Source organism: Triticum urartu, chromosome 1A (genome assembly GCF_056163025.1).
Source record: "Triticum urartu cultivar PI428250 chromosome 1A, HENAU_Tu73, whole genome shotgun sequence".
In the NCBI taxonomy this organism is placed as follows: domain Eukaryota; kingdom Viridiplantae; phylum Streptophyta; class Magnoliopsida; order Poales; family Poaceae; genus Triticum; species Triticum urartu.
Genome location: NC_141873.1, coordinates 78,743,704 through 78,767,577, shown reverse-complemented (window position 1 = coordinate 78,767,577; position 23,874 = coordinate 78,743,704). Strand labels below are relative to the sequence as shown.

Below are 23,874 nucleotides of genomic sequence, written 5' to 3'. Positions count from 1 at the left end.
TATCACCTCCATAACCGAGAAACATATCCTTATTCCTCTAAGGATAATTTAGACCGCTATCTGGTGATCTACTCCTAGATCACCTTTGTACCCTCTTGCCAGATATGTGGCAAGGAACACATCAGGTGTGGTACTCAGCATGGCATACCGTATAGAGCCTATGACAAAAGCATAGGGGACGACATTCGTCCTTTCTCTTTCTTCTGCCGTGGTCGAGCTTTAAGTCTTAACTTCATACCTTACAACTCAGGCAAGTACTCCTTCTTTGACTGATCCATCTTGAACACCTTCAAGATCATGTCAAGGTATGTGCTCATTTGAAAGTATCATTAAGCGTTTTGATCTATCCTTATAGATCTTGATGCTCAATGTTCAAGTAGCTTAATCCAGTCTTTCCATTGAAAAACACTTTCCAAATAACCCTATATGCTTTCCAGAAATTCTACGTCATTTCTGATCAACAACATGTCAACAACATATATTCATCAGAAATTCTATAGTGCTCCCACTCACTTCTTTGGAAATACAAGTTTCTCATAAACTTTGTATACACCCAAAATCTTTGATCATCTCATCCAAGCATGCATTCCAACTCCGAGATGCTTACTCCAGTCCTTAGAAGGATTGCTGGAGCTTTGCATACTTATTAGCATCTTTCAGGATTGACAAAACCTTCCGGTTGTATCACATACAACCTTTCCTCAAGAAAATCGTCGAGGAAACAATGTTTTGACATCCTATCTGCAAGATTTCATAAATAATGCAGTAATCGCTAATATAATTCCAACAGACTCTTAGCATCGCTACGAGTGATAAAGTCTCATCATAGTCAACTCCTTGAACTTGTCGGAAAAAATCTTAACGACAAGTCGAGCTTTCTTAATGGTGATACTTACCATCATTGTCCGTCTTCCTTTTAAAATCCATCTGTACTCAACAGCCTTACGACCATCGAGCCGTTCTGCCAAAGTCTACACTTTGTTTTCATACATGGATCCTCTCTCGGATTTTATGGCCTCGAGCCATTTATCGGAATCCGGGCCCACCATCGCTTCTCCATGGCTCGTAGGTTCATTGTTGTCTAGCAACATGACTTCTAAGACAGGATTACGTACCACTCTAAAGTAGTACGCATCCTTGTCATACTACGAGGTTTGGGAGTGACTTGATCCGAAGTCTCATGAACAATATCATAAGCTTCCACTTCAATTGGTGTAGGTGCCACAGGAACAACTCTTTGTGCCTTGCTATACACTAGTTGAAGAGACGGTTCAACAACCTTATCAAGTCTCCACCATCCTCCCACTCAATTCTTTCGAGAGAAACTTTTCCTCGAGAAAGGACCCGATTCTAGAAACAATCCCTTATTGCTTTCGGATCTGAGACAGGAGGTATACCCAACTGTTTTGGGTGTCCTATGAAGATGCATTTATCCGCTTTGGGTTCGAGCTTATCAGCCTGAAACTTTTTCACATAAGCGTCGCAGCCCCAAACTTTTAAGAAATGACAGCTTAGGTTTCTCTAAACCATAGTTCATACGGTGTCATCTCATCGGAATTACGTGGTAAAGTGAATGCAGTTGTCTCTAATGCCTAACCCATAAACTATCGTGGTAATTCGATAAGAGACATCATGGTATGCATCATATCCAATAGGGTGCAGTTATGATGTTCGGACACACCATCACACTATGGTGTTCCAGGCTGTATTAGTTGTGAAACAATTTCCACAATGTCTTAATTCTGTGCCAAACTCGTAATTCAGATATTCATCTCTATGATCATATCATAGATATTTTATCCTCTTGTTACGACGATCTTTCAATTTCACCCTGAAATTACTTGAACCTTTCAATAATTCAGACTCGTGATTCATCAAGTAAATATACTCAACATCTACTCAAATCATCTGTGAAGTAAGAATATAACGATATCCACTACATGCCTCAGCACTCATTGGACTGCACACATCAAAATGTATTACTTCCAACAAGTTGCTTTCTAGTTCCATTTTACTGAAAACGAGGCTTTCAGTCATCTTGCCCATGTGGTATGATTTGCATGTCTCAAGTGATTCAAAATCAAGTGAGTCCAAACGGTCCATTTGCATGGAGTTTCTTCATGCATATACACCAATAGACATGGTTCGCATGTCTCAAACTTTTCAAAAATGAGTGAGCCCAAAGATCCATCAACATGGAGCTTCTTCATGCGTTTTATACCGATATGACTTACGTGGCAGTGCCACAAGTAGGTGGTACTATCATTACTATCTTATATCTTTTGGCATGAACATGTGTATCACTACGATCGAGATTCAACAAACCATTCATTTCAGGTGTAAGACCATTGAAGGTATTATTCAAATGAACAGAGTAACCATTATTCTCCTTAAATGAATAACCGTATTGCGATAGCCATAATCCAATCATGTCTATGCTCAACGCAAACACCAATCTCGATGGTAGAGGGAGCGTACGATATTTGATCAACCTTGGAAATACTTCCAACACATATCGTCATCTCACCTTTAGCTAGTCTCCGTTTATTCCGTAGCTTTTATTTCGAGTTACTAACACTTAGCAACTGAACCGGTATCTAATACCCTGGTGCTACTAGGAGTACTAGTAAAGTATACATTAACACAATGTATATCCAATATACTTCTATCGACTTTGCCAGCCTTCTCATCTACCAAGTATCTAGGGTAATTCTGCTCCAGTGGCTGTTCCCTTTATTACAGAAGCACTTAGTCTCGGGCTTGGGTTCAACTTTGGGTTTCTTCCCTTGAACAGCAATTGATTTGTTGTTCCATGAAGTATCCCTTTCTTGCCCTTGCCCTTCTTGAAACTAGTGGTTTCACTAACCATCAACAATTGATGCTCCTTCTTGATTTATACTTTCGCGGTGTCAAACATCGCGAGTATTTCAAGGATCATCATATCTATCCCTGATATGTTATAGTTCATCACGAAGCTCTAGCAGCTTGGTGGCAATGACTTTGGAGAAACATCACTATCTCTGGAAGATCAACTCCCACTCGATTCAAGTGATTGTGGCACTCAGACAATCTGAGCACAAGCTCAACGATTGAGCTTTTCTCCCTTAGTTTGCAGGCTAATAAAAATCGTCGGAGGTCTCATACTTCCTGACGTGGGCACGAGCCTGAAATCCCAATTTCAGCCCTCGAAACATCTCATATGTTCCGCGACGTTTCGGAAAACGTCTTTGTTGCCTCAACTCTAAACCGTTTAATTGAACTATCATGTAGTTATCTAAACGTGTATGTCCGATGTTCGTAACATCCACAAACGACGTTTGGGGTTCAGCACACTGAGCGGTGCATTAAGGACATAAGCTTTCTACTTTCCGCATAATTGCTACTGTCAACTTCAACTATATTTTCTCTAGGAACATAACTAAACAGTAGAACTAAAGCGCGAGCCATGACATAATTTGCGAAGACCTTTTGACTATGTTCAGGATAATTAAGTTCATCTTATGAATTCCCACTCAGATAGACATCCCTCTAGTCATCTAAGTGATTACATGATCCGAGTCAACTAGGCCGTGTCCGATCATCACGTGAGACGGACTAGTCATCATCGGTGAACATCTTCATGTTGATCGTATCTACCATACGACTCATGCTCGACCTTTCGGTCTCTTGTGTTCCGAGGCCATGTCTGTACATGCTAGGCTCGTCAAGTCAACCTAAGTGTTTCGCGTGTGTAAATCTGTCTTACACCCGTTGTATGTGAACGTTAGAATCTATCACACCCGATCATCACGTGGTGCTTCGAAACAACAAACTGTCGCAACGGTGCACAGTTAGGGGGAACACCTTCTTGAAATTATTATGAGGGATCATCTTATTTACTACCGTCGTTCTAGGTAAACAAGATGCAAAAACATGATAAACATCACGTGCAATCAAATAATAGTGACATGATATGGCCAATATCATATAGCTCCTTTGATCTCCATCTTGGGGCTCCATGATCATCTTGTCACCGGCATGACACCATGATCTCCATCATCATGATCTTCATCATCGTGTCTCCATGAAGTTGCTCGCCAACTATTACTTCTACTACTATGGCTACCAGTTAGCAATAAAGTAAAGTAATTACATGGCGTTGTTCAATGACACGCAGGTCATATAATAAATAAAGACAACTCCTATGGCTCCTGTCGGTTGTCATACTCATCGACATGCAAGTCGTGATTCCTATTACAAGAACATGATCAATCTCATACATCACATATATCATTCATCACATCCTTTTGGCCATATCACATCACATAGCATACCCTGCAAAAACAAGTTAGACGTCCTCTAATTGTTGTTTGCATGTTTTACGTGGCTGCTATGGGTTTCTAGCAAGAACGTTTCTTACCTACGCAAAAACCACAATGTGATATGCCAATTGCTATTTACCCTTCATAAGGACCCTTTTCATCGAATCCGATCCGACTAAAGTGGGAGAGACAGACACCCGCTAGCCACCTTATGCAACTAGTGCATGTCAGTCGGTGGAACCAGTCTCACGTAAGAGTACGTGTAAGGTCGGTCCGGGCCGCTTCATCCCACAATGCCGTCGAACCAAGATTGGACTAGTAACGGTAAGCATATTGAACAAAATCAACGCCCACAACTACTTTGTGTTCTACTCGTGCATAGAATCTACGCAATAGACCTAGCTCATGATGCCACTGTTGGGGAACGTAGCAGAAATTCAAAATTTTCCTATGTGTCACCAAGATCTATCTATGGAGAAACCAACAACGAGGGGAAGGAGAGTGCATCTACATACCCTTGTAGATCGCTATGCGGAAGCGTTCAAGAGAACAGGGTTGAAGGAGTCGTACTCGTCGTGATCCAAATCACCGGAGATCCTAGTGCCGAATGGACGGCACCTCCGCGTTCAACACACGTACAACCCGACGACGTCTCCCATGCCTTGATCCAGCAAGGAGAGAGGGAGAGGTTGAGGAAGACGCCATCCAGCAGCAGCACAACGGCGTGGTGATGGTGGAGCAGCGTGATACTCCAGCAGGGCTTCGCCAAGCACCGCAAGAGACGAGGAGGAAGAGGGGTAGGGCTGCGCCAAGAAGGAGAGGAACTCGTGTGTATGGACAGCCCAAACCTCAAGTATATATAGGGGGAGGGGAGGGGCTGCGCCCCCACCTAGGGTTCCCTCCCTAGGGGTGGTGGCAACCCCCAGATCCCATCTGGGTGGCGGCAGCCCCCCAGATCCCATCTGGGTGGCGGCCACAAGGGGGAGAGGGGAGGCGCACCTGGGGTGGGCCTTAGGGCCCATCTGCCCTAGGGTTTGCCCCCTTTCCCTCTTGGAGGCGCCTTGGGCCTTGGTGGGGGGGGGTGCACCAGCCCACCTGGGGCTGGTCCCCTCCCACACTTGGCCCATGCAGCCCTCCGGGGCTGGTGGCCCCACTTGGTGGACCCCCGGAACCCTCCGGTGGTCCCGGTACACTACCGGTAAAACCTGAAACTTTTCCGGTGACCAAAACAGGACTTCCCATATATAAATCTTTACCTCCGGACCATTCCGGAACTCCTCGTGACGTCCGAGATCTCATCCGGGACTCCGAACAACATTCGGTAACCACGTATATCTATTCCTTATAACCCTAGCATCATCGAACTTTAAGTGTGTAGACCCTACGGGTTCGGGAACCATGCAGACATGACCGAGACGTTCTCCGGTCAATAACCAACAACGGGGTCTGGATACCCATGTTGGTTCCCACATGTTCCACGATGATCTCATCGGATGAACCACGATGTCGAGGATTCGATCAATCCCGTATACAATTCCCTTTGTCTATCGGTATTGTACTTGCCCGAGATTCGATCGTCGGTATCCCGATACCTTGTTCAATCTCGTTACCGGCAAGTCTCTTTTACTCGTTCCGTAACACATCATCCCGTGATCAACTCCTTGATCACATTGTGCACATTATGATGATGTCCTAGTGTAACACCCTCGATGCGGCTATATCTCCCACGTGTCGAGGCACGACTTAGAGGCATAACCGCATTGAAAGCAATGTAGCAAGTCAGGAAATCATTACACATCCCATGTACATAAATAATATAAAGGGGAGATACATAGTTGGCTTACACTCGCCACGTCACATCAAGGTACATAAATAACATCCATCATACAAATCACTCATGGCCCGACTACGGTGCCAAAATAGAAAAGACCCCCAACATGCGACAAGGCCCTGAATCGATAACCCCAACTAGGCACCACTACTGATCATCCGGAAAAGACACGTAGTATCGCTGAGAGTCCTCGTCGAACTCCCACTTGAGCTCGTAATCGTCAACTGGAGCAGAAACACCTGAACCTGCATCTGGAGTTGTAGTATCTGTGAGCCACAGGGACTCAGCAATCTCACACCCACGCGATCAAGACTATTTAAGCTTATAGGACAGGTACGGCAATATAAGTGGAGCTGCAGCAGGCGACTAGCATATATGGTGGCTAACTTATACGCAAATGAGAGCGAGAAGAGAAGGCGAAGCACGAGCGAGAAGCTAAAGGAACATCCTGCGCAAGCATAACTCCAACACCGTGTCCACTTCCCGGACTCCGCCGAGAAGGGGCCATCACGGTAACACACACGGTTGATTCATTTTAATTAAGTTTAGTTAAAGTTATCTACAACCGGACATTAACAAATTCCCATCTGCCCATAACCGCGGGCACGGCTTTCGAAAGATCAATCCCTGCAGGGGAGTCCCAACTTAGCCCATAACAAGCTCTCACAGTCAACGAAGGAATAGACCTCCACCCAAGACACACTGATCAGACTCGGTATCTCGGTACAACAAGATGATTCGACAGGTTAAAACAAGTCCAGCAACACCGCCCGAATGTGCCAAAAAATCCCGATAGGAGCTGCACATATCTCTTTCTCAAGGCACACTCAGATGAGCAATCCGTACAACTAAAACCAGCCCTTGAGTTTCCCCGAGGTGGCGCTGCACAGGGCTCTAGTTCGGACCAACACTCAGAGGAGCACTGGCCCGTGGGGGGCTAAAATAAAGATGACCCTCGGGCTCCGGAAACCCAAGGGAAAAGGAGGGTAGGCGGCAAATGATAAAACCAATGTTGGGCATTGCTGGAAAAACTTTAATCAAGGCGAACTATCAAGGGGTTCCCATTATAGCCCAACCGCGTAAGGGACGCAACAATCCGGGAACATAACACCGATATGACGGAAACTAGGGCGGCAAGAGTGGAACAAAACACTAGGCGAGAGGCCGAGCCTTCCACCCTTTACCAAGTATATAGATGCATTAAGATAACATAGCAATATAATGATATCCCAACAAGTAAATAAATGTTCCAACAAGGAACGGCTCCAATCTTCACCTGCAACTAACAATGCTATAAGAAGGGCTGAGCAAAGCGGTAACATAGACAATCAACGGTTTGCTAGGACAATGGTAGGTTAGAGGTTCAATCATGCAATTGGGAGGCTGACAAGAAAGTGGTAGGCATCGTAGCAGTGGCAAAGCAAAAGAGCGAGCAAACTAGCATAGCAAAGATAGTAGTGATTTCGAGGGTATGATCATCTTGCCTGCAAAGCTGTCAGAGTTGACTGGATCCTCAAAAGCACACTCAACGGGCTCCTCGTTAGCAAACTCGTATCCCGGCTCTACCCAACAACACAAACAAGCAACAAGAATACATTCAACCACGTGCAAGGACAAGTAATAAGATGCAAAGATGATATGCGATGCGGGATGCAAAATGCAAGATGTTACAGAAAATGCATGAACCTGGCCTCAACTTGGATGACCAAGTGGGCCACTGGATAGAGGGGAAGAAATCACCTGAAAACGATATAAAGATCATAGGAATCGGAGCTACGGTTTGGAAATGGCGAGCGTTTTACGAAACGAACCGATCTGCGATATACAGCAAGTAGGCTCCTAAATGCAACGAAATGAACATGCTACAGCCACCAAACATGAAAACAAAATACATGGCAGTGATGTACACAAGATTTTTAACAAAACACTAGCACTGAGCCATAGGAAAATTCATCCATTAAGAGGTTCAAACAAGCATGGCAAAAATGAATATGCAAAACAGATTCCAGACTTAGTGAAATTAACACTAGCCTGAAATTTCAGATCACGAAGCCCTCTTCGGAGCAGCAAAACAACATGATACAAAACCTGAACATGACAAGTAAGACCATGGCATGGAGCTACTCAACAAGCTTAACAAATCACCCAAAGTGACCTGGGGCCAAAAGGGTTCACAAAATACTCTACCGAGCTCACGAACATAGCTCGAACACAATCAGTTTTCAGACTTAGTGAAAACTGAGACATGCAGAAATTTAACTCACGAAGGCATGTAAACGAGCTCGATGCACTCACTACGGTGCAAGTCATGGCAAGGAGAGCATATAACCAGAAAGAAGGCACAATATGCTAGCTACACATGGCAATAACAAAGGCATAGCATGCATGGAACACTAACGGTAGCATCGGCAAAATCGCAAACAAGTTGACGATCTGCCTAGATTAACAACGAAGCAAAAGTTGAGCTTGATTGAGTCAACCTAGAGCACTCCACATATGAAAACAAAGACATGGATGGATAGAGCATAACATAAATATCAAAACTCCCTTACTGATCATCCTCAAAAGAGGCACGGATCACTAGGAAACAAGCTGGACATATAGCATCATGAACTAAAATATCCCAGACTTAGTGAAAATCACTAAGTCCATGAAATCAGCAATCTCAGGTACCTCTCTTCGCAAGCTTGCACAAGACAACACACACATCCTAAAAATGCATGGGTGGCACCTTTGGAAAGAAGACAAAATGCTTAACAATTCATTCCAAAGGGGCACAGGCATATCATGCACGAATTAAACATGGCAAAAATGACAAAAGTGCATGATGAACTAACGGATCTGCAATTTAACTCACGAAGCCTCCTTCTAACAGCATTTTGGGCAACAAGATGACCTCAATTGCAAATGATGCAATGGAATGAAATGATGTACATGTCGACCCGAAGATTATGATATATCATATGCCCAAAACGGAGCTACGGTTGCGGAGATACGAGCAGTCGAAGAATGCATAAAAAAATCTGGGAGTTAGGGTTTCGGGGGAGAGGGGGTCAACCCCAGATCTAGATCCAGCGCACGGATCCCGAGGCAGCGCCGGAGTACTGTTCACGCTGGAGCTCCTGTAGCTCGCCGGCGAGGGGGCCGTGGCCGTGGCGGCTGCCGGCGACGAGGAGGCGGCGAGGAGGCGGCGGAGGGGCGCGGCGCCGGCCGGGCGTCGGTAGTGGCGGCCGCAGGCGGCGAAGAGGCCGGCGGAGGGGCGGCGAGTGGTGGCGGGGGGCGGCCCATGGCGGCGCCGGGCGCCGGAGACGAGGACGGAGGCGGCGCTGGCGGCGGGAGGCACTAGGCGGCGGGGCGAGGCGGCTGGGCCGCGGGGGCTTCCCGCGGGCCTGGCGGGCCGGCGGCGGCGAAGCGGTCCCCCGGGCCACGTGGCGGCGGCTGAGTGGCGGCGGGGTGGAGCGGACGCTGTCCGGCGCGGGCCGGACACGTCCGTCGGCGGCGGAGGAAGGAGATCTGTTTTTTTTTCGAAGGAGGACGGGGAGAAATCTGAGATCCGAATGGAGGGGTGTTTAAATAGGCATAAGTGGAGCTAGGAGAGTCCAAATGAGGTGCGGTTTTCGCCCACGCGATCGTGATCGAACGCTCTAGGACATGGAGCAGAGTTTGGTGGGTTTTGGGATAAATTTGGGGGGTGTTGGGCTGCAACACACACGAGGCCTTTTCGGTCCCTCGGTTAACCGTTGGAGTATCAAACGAAGTCCAAATGACCCGAAACTTGACAGGCGGTCTACCGGTAGTAAACCAAGGCCGCATGGCAAGTCTCGGTCCAGTCCGGAAATGTTTGAACCCCACACACAAAAGAAAGTTAGAAATGGCCACCGGAGGAGAACGAAGCGCCGGAATGCAAAACGGACAACGGGGAAAATGCTTGAATGCATGAGATGAACATGTATGAAAATGCAATGCACGAGATGACATGATAAGAGATGCACGAAAAAGAAAAACGACACACGGAGACAAAGACCCGAACCCAAGAAATAAATATAACTTAGCGCCAGAGACGGCAAGAGTTGGATACAAATATGGAAAGTATATCTGGGGCGTTACAACACTCCACCACTACGAAAAGATCTCGTCCCGAGATCTAGGACTGAAAGAACTCCGGGTACTCAGAACGGAGGTGATCCTCGCGTTCCCAGGTAGCTTCACGATTGGAATGGTGTGACCACTTGACTTTGAGAAATTTAATTGACTTGTTGCGAGTTCTGCGTTCAGTCTCTTCAAGAATGGCAACTGGGTGCTCACGGTAAGAGAGATCTTCTTGGAGCTCAATGTCCTCGAAGTTGACGGTGCGTTCAGGCGTCTTGAAGCACTTTCGGAGTTGGGAGACATGGAACACATCATGAACATTGGCAAAGTTTGAAGGAAGCTCGAGCTGATAGGCGAGGTCGCCTCTCTTGCTAGCAATCTTGAAAGGCCCGACATATCTGGGGCCAAGCTTCCCTTTGATACCGAAGCGACGAGTACCTTTCATAGGAGAGACGCGGAGGTAAACGTGATCTCCGATCTCGAAAGCCAGATCATGGTGCTTACTATCATAGTAGCTCTTCTAGCGGGATTGGGCTGCTTTGAGGTTATCACGAATAACCTTGCACATTTCTTCTGCCTCTGTGATCAGGTCATTACCCAGCAGCTGACGTTCACCGGTTTCAGACCAGTTGAGAGGGGTACGGCACTTCCTGCCATATAGAATTTCAAAAGGGGCCTTGCCCGAACTTGCTTGAAAGCTGTTGTTGTATGAGAATTCAGCATAAGGAAGACAGTCCTCCCACTTCATGCCGAAAGAAATTACGCAAGCCCTGAGCATGTCTTCGAGAATCTGGTTGACATGCTCGACTTGACCGCTCGTTTGAGGATGGAAAGCAGTGCTGAAGCGGATGCTGGTGCCCATGGCCTTCTCAAAAGAATCCCAAAACTTGGAGGTAAAGATGCTGCCACGGTCTGAAGATATCACTTGAGGAATACCGTGCAGAGAGACAATGCGGGAGGTATAGAGTTCCGCCAATTGAGCTGCAGTGATCGACTCTTTGATAGGCAGAAAGTGAGCCACTTTGGTGAGCTTGTCGATGACGACGAATATAGCATCATTCCCACGCTTGGACTTTGGAAACCCAGTCACGAAGTCCATTTCAATGTGGTCAAACTTCCATTCTGGAATGGAAAGAGGTTGGAGGAGACCTGCTGGCCTTTGGTGTTCTGCCTTCACTCTTCTGCAGACATCACACTCATTCACGAATTGAGCGATCTCGCGCTTCATTCGAGTCCACCAATAAGCTTGCTTGAGATCCTGATACATCTTCGTACTACCAGGGTGGATGGAGAGGAGAGAGTTGTGAGCCTCATTCATGATCACTTTACGAAGTTCACCTTTGGGCACAACAATTCGATCCTCAAAGAAGAGAGTGTCCTTGTCATCAAGTCGGTAACACTTGTACTTGGACTGACTCTTTGCAATACCAATCTTCACCTTTTTCACCATAGCATCAAGAAGCTGGGCTTGGCGAATCTGGTCTTCCAAGGTAGGAGAAACTTGAAGGTTGGCGAGGAAACCTTGAGGAACAATTTGAAGATTCAGCTTGCGGAAAGCTTCACAAAGCTCGGGTTGATAGGGCTTGAGAATCAGACTGTTGCAATATGCTTTTCTGCTCAAAGCGTCAGCAATCACATTAGCCTTGCCTGGAGTATACTCAATACTCGGATTGTACTCTTGAATCATTTCGACCCATCGAGTTTGCCTGAGGTTGAGATTAGGCTGAGTGAAGATGTACTTGAGACTCTTGTGATCAGTGAAAATGTCCACTTTTCTTCTCAATAGAAGATGTCTCCAAGTCAACAAAGCGTGCACAACTGCCGCCAACTCGAGATCATGAGTGGGGTAGTTCTTCTCATTAGGCTTCAACTGGCGAGAGGTATAAGCAACAACTTTCTTCTCTTGCATCAGTACAGCACCGAGACCTTGGAGAGAGGCATCACAAAAGACCTCATACGGCTTGGTTTCATCAGGCGGAGTCAGAACTGGAGCAGTGATCAACTTCTCTTTCAAAGTGTTGAAAGCAATATCACACTCCGGAGACCAAACATACTTGACGTGCTTCTGAAGGAGATTTGAGAGAGGCTTGGCGATCTTAGAAAAGTTTTCAACGAATCTTCTGCAATAGCTTGCGAGACCGAGGAAACTGCGGAGTTGCTTCACGTTCTGAGGAGGTTCCCAATTCACAATTGCGGACACCTTCTCAGGATTCACGGAAATGCCCTTGGCAGAGATGATATGACCAAGATAAAGAACTTCATCGAGCCAAAATTCACACTTGGAGAACTTGGCGTAGAACTGATGTTCCCTGATCTTGTCAAGAACCAAACGCAAGTGTTTGGCATGATCTTCCTTGTTCTTCGAGAAAACTAGAATGTCGTCGAGATAGACCAAAATGAAGTCATTGGTGTAGGGGTTGAAGATGAAGTTCATGATGCGAGAGAACGTCGGAGGAGCGTTGGCGAGGCCAAAAGACATGACGGTGTATTCATATGAACCAAAATTTGTCCTGAACGCCGTCTTGGGAATATCTTGCTCACGAATACGAATCTGATGATAACCCATACGGAGATCAAGCTTGGAGAATACTTGGGCACCCTTGAGTTGTTCGAACAGCTCATTGATGTTGGGAAGTGGGTATTTGTTCTTGATGGTCTTCTTGTTCACTGGACGGTAATCAACACAAAGTCGACTCGATCCATCCTTCTTCTTCACAAAAAGAACACCACAACCCCATGGAGAAGTACTAGGCCGGATGAGACCCAATCTTTCTTGCTCATCGAGTTGTTTCTTCAACTCCTTCAACTCTTCGAGGCCGAGCTTGTAGGGACGTTTGCACACAGGTTCCGTACCGGGCTCAAGTTCAATAACAAATTCAACCGGCCGGTTTGGAGGCATCCCTGGGAGTTCTTCTGGAAAAACGTCTTGATACTCGCAAACGACTGGAATTTGAGAGATGGCATCCAATTCACCCTTCTCATTGAGAGAAAACAGACGGATGGTATTATCCCAAGCGGCAAAGACAATTACATCCTCAGACGAATGAGTCAATTGAATCTGCCTGGCAGCACAATCGAGGTGAGCCTTGTGTTTAGAGAGCTAGTCCATCCCAAGAATAAGATCAATGTCAGAATTGCCAAGAACCACCGGAGAAGAGAGAAACTTGCAGTCGCCCAAAGTGATAGTAACATCCGGAACACACACTCGAGATGTCAAGAGGCTGGCCAGAGAGTCAATAGACAACGGTCTCGGCAACATTTGAGTAACAAAATCATGCTTGGAAGCAAAAGGTCTCGAGATGAAACAATGCGATGCACCAGTGTCAAAAAGAACTTTTGCAGGAATATCATTAACAGGAAGGTTACCCATGATCACATCTGAAGAATCCTCTGCCTGAGCTGCATTCACCATATTGACCTTGGCATGCTTGGGATTGTGCTTGACCATAGCTGTACTTGCCGATCTGACAGGAGGAGGAGGAGGAAGACGCCTCTGGTTGGTACACTTGTTGGCATAGTGACCCTTCTGTTGACACTTGTTGCACGTGACCTCTAAAAGCGGACGGTGATACGGAGCACTCGGTCTTGGAGCTTGAGACGAAGACTTGTTCTGAAAGCCTGGGTTGGGTGGGTGGGAGGAACCACTGCCACCTTTGCTCTTCTGCTGATACGGCTGACGGAACGGAGGAGGAGGAAGCCAATACTTCTGCTGCTTGGCCACTTGAGTGGAGGAAGACGGAGTAACATCTCTGGCACGCTTCCTGGAAGCATCACACCTCAACTGAGCAGCCTCTTGTTTCAGTGCCATGTTGTAGAACTCATCGTATCTCAACGGCTCGAAGAGGACAAGAGCGAGCTGAATTTCCTCACGAAGACCACCTCTGAACTGATAGATCATGCTCTTCTCATCAGGAACATCCTGCTTGGCAAAACGGGCGAGCTTCTGGAACAACTTGTTGTAGTCATAGACAGACAAAGAGCCTTGCTTCAGATTGCGGAATTCCTGACGCTTACTTTCAACCACACTTTGAGGAATGTGATGAGCGCGGAAATCTTGACGGAAATCATCCCAAGTGATCACACGTCCACCTCTGGAATCCTTGTACTGCTGAAACCACTCTGCAGCCTGATCTTTGAGCTGGAAAGAAGCGAACTTGATGAAATTCTTCAGGACTGACGTTGCTGCATTCAAAATGCTTGCCCAGATCCACTAGCCAATCGTCAGCATCGGTAGCCTCAACACAATTGCTGAACGTCTTTGGACTATTTGCGAGGAACTAGTTCAGAGTAGCAAAGTGGTACTGATTGCTGCCTTGATTCCCTTGACTGCCTTGATTGCGCTCTTGGAGGATTTGCATGATCAACTGTGTGTTTGCATTAGTAGCGGCCATCACAGCTTGCCATGCTTCCGGAGGAGGCGGAGGTGGAGGCGGGTCAGGATTCGGAGTCGTGCGCGTTGGAGGAGTCATCCTGAACAGGTTGACCACCATTAGCACACAAATAGACAAATATTGAAGCTGAATCCAACGGAATGAAAATTGCAACATAAAGTCTTCACATCCGAACAAAATGAACGAATGCACTTCTCTTGAAGTGGTCACATATTCCTAAATTGCGAAGCCACGAAGAATCAGGTAGAAGGGGTACAACAACGAGGGATGGAATCAACATATGACGTCGAAGCAAAACGAATGCCACAACTCGAAATAAAACCGAGGGTTGGCTTGCGGAATAAGCCGGAACAAATACATGATAGAAATTTCGTCCGAAGTTTTCGTGGTGGGACCTACACGGGCTCGATCGTACAGCACCATCATGTACAAGGCAGTGCACATGACATACGAAGCGTCCCCGAGTCAGCATAGCCAAGGACTCTTTAAGACACAACGAGACCACTGTAAAATCGACCGTGAATAGGCGAACCACTAGACGTCGAACCCCAATTTCATATCATACATCTGTCGGAAAGATATCCTAAGGCTACTTGAATTCCCACCTATGAAATTCCCGAAATTTTCCCGGTTATGCAATCAGGTGTTGGGGATACAGGGGAGCATAATATCTCACTCAAGCTAGCAATCCTACATCCAGTTGTATCCATCCTTCAACACATAACCAAGAAACCTTTGGAAACCATCTATCTCAACCTTCGAAAAGCATCCGTTATACAAGTTATGGCGATACTCCCGAACTCTCGCCCCAGTACTGGGTGGCGTCGAGGTTATCTCACCAACGAACTGCATAAAGGAGATTTTCGATGTCGCGCACATATCTCAAGTATACCAGAATTGCAACGATAAAATTGTGACGACAACACCTCGGAGCTCAACTCCCCGGGACACTGCCACAACCCCTAAAGACAGGAGGCACCAAGAACAATGTTCTCGTCACAAAACCATCGGAACAAAACCAAGATACTCGTGTGATCCTAAAAAAAAATTTTGTGAAATTTGAGAAGAGAAGAGTCAAAACTCTACGTCAGGATGCCTTACTAGAGCGATGAGGAGGCTGGGAAGTAAAAAGAATTCCTAAGCTCTCCGATATATAATTCCTAAGGACTCAAAACATTTTTCTAGACACAACTCGGCTGCTAAAAACGATCAAGCAATGGGGGCTCCTAAGGTCGGGGAAGGCTCTGATTACCAACTTGTAACGCCCTCGATGCGGCTATATATCCCACGTGTCGAGGCACGACTTAGAGGCATAACCGCATTGAAAGCAATGTCGCAAGTCAGGAAATCATTACACATCCCATGTACATAAATAATATAAAGGGGAGATACATAGTTGGCTTACACTCGCCACGTCACATCAAGGTACATAAATAACATCCATCATACAAATCACTCATGGCCCGACTACGGTGCCAAAATAGAAAAGACCCCCAACATGCGACAAGGCCCTGAATCGATAACCCCAACTAGGCACCACTACTGATCATCCGGAAAAGACACGTAGTATCGCTGAGAGTCCTCGTCGAACTCCCACTTGAGCTCGTAATCGTCAACTGGAGCAGAAACACATGAACCTGCATCTGGAGTTGTAGTATCTGTGAGCCACAGGGACTCAGCAATCTCACACCCACGCGATCAAGACTATTTAAGCTTATAGGACAGGTACAGCAATATAAGTGGAGCTGCAGCAGGCGACTAGCATATATGGTGGCTAACTTATACGCAAATGAGAGCGAGAAGAGAAGGCGAAGCACGAGCGAGAAGCTAAAGGAACATCCTGCGCAAGCATAACTCCAACACCGTGTCCACTTCCCGGACTCCGCCGAGAAGGGGCCATCACGGTAACACACACGGTTGATTCATTTTAATTAAGTTTAGTTAAAGTTATCTACAACCGGACATTAACAAATTCCCATCTGCCCATAACCGCGGGCACGGCTTTCGAAAGATCAATCCCTGCAGGGGAGTCCCAACTTAGCCCATAACAAGCTCTCACGGTCAACGAAGGAATAGACCTCCACCCAAGACACACCGATCAGACTCGGTATCTCGGTACAACAAGATGATTCGACAGGTTAAAACAAGTCCAGCAACACCGCCCGAATGTGCCGACAAATCCCGATAGGAGCTGCACATATCTCTTTCTCAGGGCACACTCAGATGAGCAATCCGTACAACTAAAACCAGCCCTTGAGTTTCCCCAAGGTGGCGCTGCACAGGGCTCTAGTTCGGACCAACACTCAGAGGAGCACTGGCCCGTGGGGGGCTAAAATAAAGATGACCCTCGGGCTCCGGAAACCCAAGGGAAAAGGGGGGTAGGCGGCAAATGATAAAACCAATGTTGGGCATTGCTGGAAAAGCTTTAATCAAGGCGAACTATCAAGGGGTTCCCATTATAGCCCAACCGCGTAAGGGACGCAACAATCCGGGAACATAACACCGATATGACGGAAACTAGGGCGGCAAGAGTGGAACAAAACACTAGGCGAGAGGCCGAGCCTTCCACCCTTTACCAAGTATATAGATGCATTAAGATAACATAGCAATATAATGATATCCCAACAAGTAAATAAATGTTCCAACAAGGAACGGCTCCAATCTTCACCTGCAACTAACAACGCTATAAGAAGGGCTGAGCAAAGCGGTAACATAGCCAATCAATGGTTTGCTAGGACAATGGTAGGTTAGAGGTTCAATCATGCAACTGGGAGGCTGACAAGCAAGTGGTAGCCATCGTATCAGTGGCAAAGCAAAAGAGCGAGCAAACTAGCATAGCAAAGATAGTAGTGATTTCGAGGGTATGATCATCTTGCCTGCAAAGCTGTCAGAGTTGACTGGATCCTCAAAAGCACACTCAACGGGCTCCTCGTTAGCAAACTCGTCTCCCGGCTCTACCCAACAACACAAACAAGCAACAAGAATACATTCAACCACGTGCAAGGACAAGTAATAAGATGCAAAGATGATATGCGATGCGGGATGCAAAATGCAAGATGTTACAGAAAATGCATGAACCTGGCCTCAACTTGGATGACCAAGTGGGCCACTGGATAGAGGGGAAGAAATCACCTGAAAACGATATAAAGATCATAGGAATCGGAGCTACGGTTTGGAAATGGCGAGCGTTTTACGAAACGAACCGATCTGCGATATACAGCAAGTAGGCTCCTAAATGCAACGAAATGAACATGCTACAGCCACCAAACATGAAAACAAAATACATGGCAGTGATGTACACAAGATGGTTAACAAAACACTAGCACTGAGCCATAGGAAAATTCATCCATTAAGAGGTTCAAACAAGCATGGCAAAAATGAATATGCAAAACAGATTCCAGACTTAGTGAAATTAACACTAGCCTGAAATTTCAGATCACGAAGCCCTCTTCGGAGCAGCAAAACAACATGATACAAAACCTGAACATGACAAGTAAGACCATGGCATGGAGCTACTCAACAAGCTTAACAAATCACCCAAAGTGACCTGGGGCCAAAAGGGTTCACAAAATACTCTACCGAGCTCACGAACATAGCTCGAACACAATCAGTTTTCAGACTTAGTGAAAACTGAGACATGCAGAAATTTAACTCACGAAGGCATGTAAACGAGCTCGATGCACTCACTACGGTGCAAGTCATGGCAAGGAGAGCATATAACCAGCAAGAAGGCACAATATGCTAGCTACACATGGCAATAACAAAAGCATAGCATGCATGGAACACTAACGGTAGCATCGGCAAAATCGCAAACAAGTTGACGATCTGCCTAGATTAACAACGAAGCAAAAGTTGAGCTCGATTGAGTCAATCTAGAGCACTCCACATATGCAAACAAAGACATGGATGTATAGAGCATGACATAAATACCAAAACTCCCTTACTGATCATCCTCAAAAGAGGCACGGATCACTAGGAAACAAGCTGGACATATAGCATCATGAACTAAAATATCCCAGACTTAGTGAAAATCACTAAGTCCATGAAATCAGCAATCTCAGGTACCTCTCTTCGCAAGCTTGCACAAGACAACACACACATCCTAAAAATGCATGGGTGGCACCTCTGGAAAGAAGACAAAATGCTTAACAATTCATCCCAAAGGGGCACAGGCATATCATGCATGAATTAAACATGGCAAAAATGACAAAAGTGCATGATGAACTAACGGATCTGCAATTTAACTCACGAAGCCTCCTTCTAACAGCATTTTGGGCAACAAGATGACCTCAATTGCAAATGATGCAATGGAATGAAATGATGTACATGTCGACACGAAGATGTTGATATATCATATGCCCAAAACGAAGCTACGGTTGCGGAGATATGAGCAGTCAAAGAATGCATAAAAAAATCTGGGAGTTAGGGTTTCGGGGGAGAGGGGGTCAACCCCAGATCTAGATCCAGCGCACGGATCCCGAGGCGGCGCCGGAGTACTGTTCACGCCGGAGCTCCTATAGCTCGCCGGCGAGGGGGCCGTGGCCGTGGCGGCAGCCGGCGACGAGGAGGCGGCGGAGGGGCGCGGCGCCGGCCGGGCGTCGGTGGTGGCGGCCACGGGCGGAGAGGAGGCCGGCGGAGGGGCGGCGAGCGGTGGCGGGGCGGCGGCCCACGGCGGCGCCGGGCGCCGGAGACGAGGAGGGAGGCGGTGCTGGCGGCGGGAGGCACCAGGCGGCGGCGAAGCGGTCCCCCGGGCCACGTGGCGGCGGCTGAGTGGCGGCGGGGTGGAGCGGACGCTGTCCGGCGCGGGCCGGACACGTCCGTCGGCGGCGGAGGAAGGAGATCTATTTTTTTCGGAGAAGGACGGGGAGAAATCTGAGATCCGAATGGAGGGGTGTTTAAATAGGCATAAGTGGAGCTAGGAGAGTCCAAATGAGGTGCGGTTTTCGCCTACGCGGTCGTGATCGAACGCTCTAGGACATGGAGCAGAGTATGGTGGGTTTTGGGACAAATTTGGGGGGTGTTGGGCTGCAACACACACGAGGCTTTTTCGGTCCCTCGGTTAACCGTTGGAGTATCAAACGAAGTCCAAATGACCCGAAACTTGACAGGCGGTCTACCAGTAGTAAACCAAGGCCGCATGGCAAGTCTCGGTCCAGTCCGGAAATGTTTGAACCCCACACACAAAAGGAAACTAGAAATGGCCACCGGAGGAGAACGAAGCGCCGGAATGCAAAACGGACAACGGGGAAAATGCTCGAATGCATGAGATGAACATGTATGCAAATGCAATGCACGAGATGACATGATAAGAGATGCACGAAAAATAAAAACAACACACGGAGACAAAGACCCGAACCCGAGAAATAAATATAACTTAGCGCCGGAGACGGCAAGAGTTGGATACAAATATGGAAAGTATATCTGGGGCGTTACACCTACCGAGTGGGCCCAGAGGTACCTCTCCGTTTACACGGAGTGACAAATCCCAGTCTCGATTCGTGCCAACCCAACAGACACTTTCGGAGATACCTGTAGTGTACCTTTATAGCCACCCAGTTACGTTGTGACGTTTGGCACACCCAAAGTATTCCTACGGTATCCGGGAGTTGCACAATCTCATGGTCTAAGGAAATGATACTTGACATTAGAAAAGCTTTAGCATACGAACTACACGATCTTTGTGCTAGGCTTAGGATTGGATCTTGTCCATCACATCATTCTCCCAATGATGTGATCCCGTTATCAACGACATCCAATGTCCATGGTCAAGAAACCGTAACCATCTATTGATCAACGAGCTAGTCAACTAGAGGCTTACTAGGGACATGGTGTTGTCTATGTATCCACACATGTATCTGAGTTTCCTATCAATACAATTCTAGCATGGATAATAAACGATTATCATGAACAAGGAAATATAATAATAACTAATTTATTATTGCCTCTAGGGCATATTTCCAACAGTGTAGAGCCTCATCTTTAGTATTTAACAGATACACATAGCAATATCTAGTGGGATCATCTATCAAAGTCATGAAATATTTCTTTCCACCTTTAGTCAACACACCATTCATCTCACAAAGATCAGAATCTATGAGTTCCAGTGGCACCAAGTGTCTCTCCTCTGGTTGGGGACCGGAGGAAACTTTGGTCGGCTAGCTCGACCCGGCATCGGCGACGGCATTGGCATCGTTACCCTCCTTGGAGGCGAAGCCGAGGTCCCCTCCTACTCACCTCTGACCCACTCCCGGACGGAAGTCCAAAATCCGTCTTGGATTGGGTGGTGGCGGCGCCATGCACATGGTGTCCTCCATGGAGGCACCGTCTTGGGAGGCTTGGGTGTTCGGGGAGTTACTATGGGTGGTGGGCTCCGCGTGGCAGCTCCAGCAGCGGCGACGGCGTGGAGGTTGGCAGGAGGAGCGGCGTTGGATCTACCGCGTCGACGACAATGAGTATTGGCGGCATGGTGCAGCTGAATCTCAACGACAGATGTGTCTGGATGGACGAGCGCAGAGCGGTGGCGTTGTTTGACACTGTGGCGGCATCGACGTCAGGCCTGGCAAGGTCGTTTTATCAGTACCTGCTTTGAAGATGGATTGATGGAATACGGCGGCGACGACCCATGAGAGTGCGTCAGACCGGTTTATGCCCCATACCCGGTATGTGGCTTGGTTAGGGCCTCCGGTTTTAGATGTTAGGCATTTGTGCGATGTCTGTTTGATATTAGGCTCGGACTATTGGCAGGGGCGGACACACGTTGATGGTCGTGGGGGCAGTTGCCCCCACTCGATTTTTCCTCATAGGCTTCGATAGATCCAGTCGAGCTACGTGTGCCCCCACTTGGCCCGTTACTTTGGCCCCACTCAGCCCAATTTCTTGTTTATTTTCAGAAGCCCAAATATTCTAAATCTATAGAAGCCCACCACTAAGAAATAGCCTATGCACGTCCGATACAAAAAACGTACTACTGAAAATTTCGATGGATCAGTGCGGCCCTAATAATCTGGATGTGATAGCACGATACGGCAGCAGCGGAGCCGTCCCGAAACAGCCGCCATGTGTGATCACCGCAGGCATCCTGTAGCAATGCTACATCTACGTAATTAGTCCTACGTAATTAACATAATAGGCCAGGTGGCATCTTTTTGTTGGGCGAAGTTAGAGGAGGGAGGCCCACCCAGTTGAAATCAGGGGGGTGGAGAGATTAGTTAGGAAGTTTACGTAAGATGGAAACGTAAGTGTACGTAGGTGTAGCATTTTTGCCATCCTGTAGTTGTCGGCTTGCCGTCGCCTGTCTCTCGCGCTTGCCGTCTTCTATCTCTCGCGCTTACACGCCACCTCCGCAAGAAAGCCTCATCACGGATTCTGCAATTTCAGCATTCTAATTGACATCGTTAAGCCGTATTAATTATTAGGGTTCTTTCTTTTCAAACTTTTTTGTCCGTTTGCAATTCCTGTGTAGGAACCATATTAGTTTCATCAATTTTGTGTATATACTATAATTTACCGATTTAGATCACTAGATCAGTTCAAACAGTTTTCTCGTAAGATTTAAATTTCTGTACCAAACTTTAGTCTAGAATGACACACTCATAATTTCATTCGGATCATCTATTCTTCCTAGTTTCCAGCACAATTCAACTTCATGCATGATGTTTAAAGCCTTGACAGTTCATTTAAAGCATTGCTTTTTGGCACATCAAGTTGTTGAGAAGCTAACGGAGAGTAAAAAAACTCACCAAGATGCCAGAACTAGTTGATTTGAACAAGACTCCTTTGTATATCCATCTAAAACGAAGAAGATTGCATATTCCAATCCCAATCATCATGAGGAGATCAGCCTAGTCCTAAAAAGTTTAAGCCAAGGACAATTTGGAAGATCAATCAACATTTTAGAGTCAATTGGTATGAACCGTAGTCGTATTTTCTTTGTAAAAAAAGGATTGCTAGGAAAATTTCAAATGAAGTGATGGTTAAACGCTTTCATGAGGTGAAAAGTCGGCATGGGACGAAGCAAAAGGTAATGTGCTAAAAGCTCTTTTCGTTTGTTTAAAGGCATCCTTCAATATTTTCATTCTCCCTCCGTTTGATAATGATTTTTTTTCTTGCATGTTGTAGATTAGATTGTTAGACAAAGTGTCAATGTTCTCTTTTGCAACTCCGGGACACGATATTGACATACTGATGTAAGCCATTTTGTTTCAAATTGATAGTTTTTCCTTTCACTTTGCAATGAATTTTGTTTTCTCATGGAGAATGAAGTGAGTGTGCCTAGGTTCTAGTTTATATGGACGATTGCCTTGTTAATTCATGAATATGGCCATACATTATTGCCCCCTCTCAATTTTTTTCCTGGGTCCGCCCCTGACTATTGGCACCCCTTCATCAAGTGGATAGGAGTGGCAACATATGTTGCTAAGATGGTGGCTTTAGACTACCTGATGTACTACTTTGTAAGGTCATTATGAATAATTAATAAAATGGCTGCATGCAACGCCCAGATGCAGAGGCCGGGGGTAATCCTCCTTTTCTAAAAAAAACAACGCATGCCTCCAAAAGCGGCAGTGCATAGGGGTTGGGTTAAGGCGTGCTGATAATATCAAGAGAGGTCGGGGTACATCAAACTTGACATGGGAGGAGTCCGTAAAGAGAGATATGAAGGACTGAAATATTACCAAAAATTTAGCAATGGACAGGGGTGCGTGGAAATGCGTGGAAGTTAGCTATCCACGTGGAAGAACCATGACCTTATGGGTTTCAACTCTAGCTTATCTCAACTTGTTTGGGACTGACAGACTTTGTTGTTGAGTCAAATTCACATTACTAATATTTCTAATGGGAGCCACGGGTGATCAACCACGGGTTGAATCAAACCCAGCCAGAACCAGCTACTGCTTGCACCTGCCAGTTCAATTTTCTTCACAATCTTACCTGTGCACAAGCTGCTGCGGTACAACATTTTGTACAGGGCGTTCGCCAGATTGAAGCTAACAAGTTTTTTAACAGTCCTGATGGGAGAAGCCATACTCTCCTCCAACTCCACTGGAGCCTCCTGCAGACCTGCACTGCTGCCCCGGCCTCCCCGGTGGCTGCCAGTGACCTCACAGCCTTGCAACACAGTCATCTGCTCCCCTGCACCCCCAACACCACCTAACCTAACAATCACAGGATCACGCCGCCCTCTGGAGAGAGAGGTCACTCAAGAACGATCTTGAAGAAATGCAGAGAAAATGAAGGAGGTACACCGTTTCTTTTGTTGGAA

At 46.7% G+C, this 23,874-nt stretch overlaps 1 pseudogene; it reads right to left on the bottom strand.

Annotated features, from left to right (window-relative positions):
* Nucleotides 1-23,736, bottom strand: part of LOC125532718 (putative F-box/FBD/LRR-repeat protein At4g03220) — a 46,271-nt pseudogene extending 22,535 nt beyond the window's left edge.
* Between the last annotated feature and the right edge of the window lie 138 nt (nt 23,737-23,874).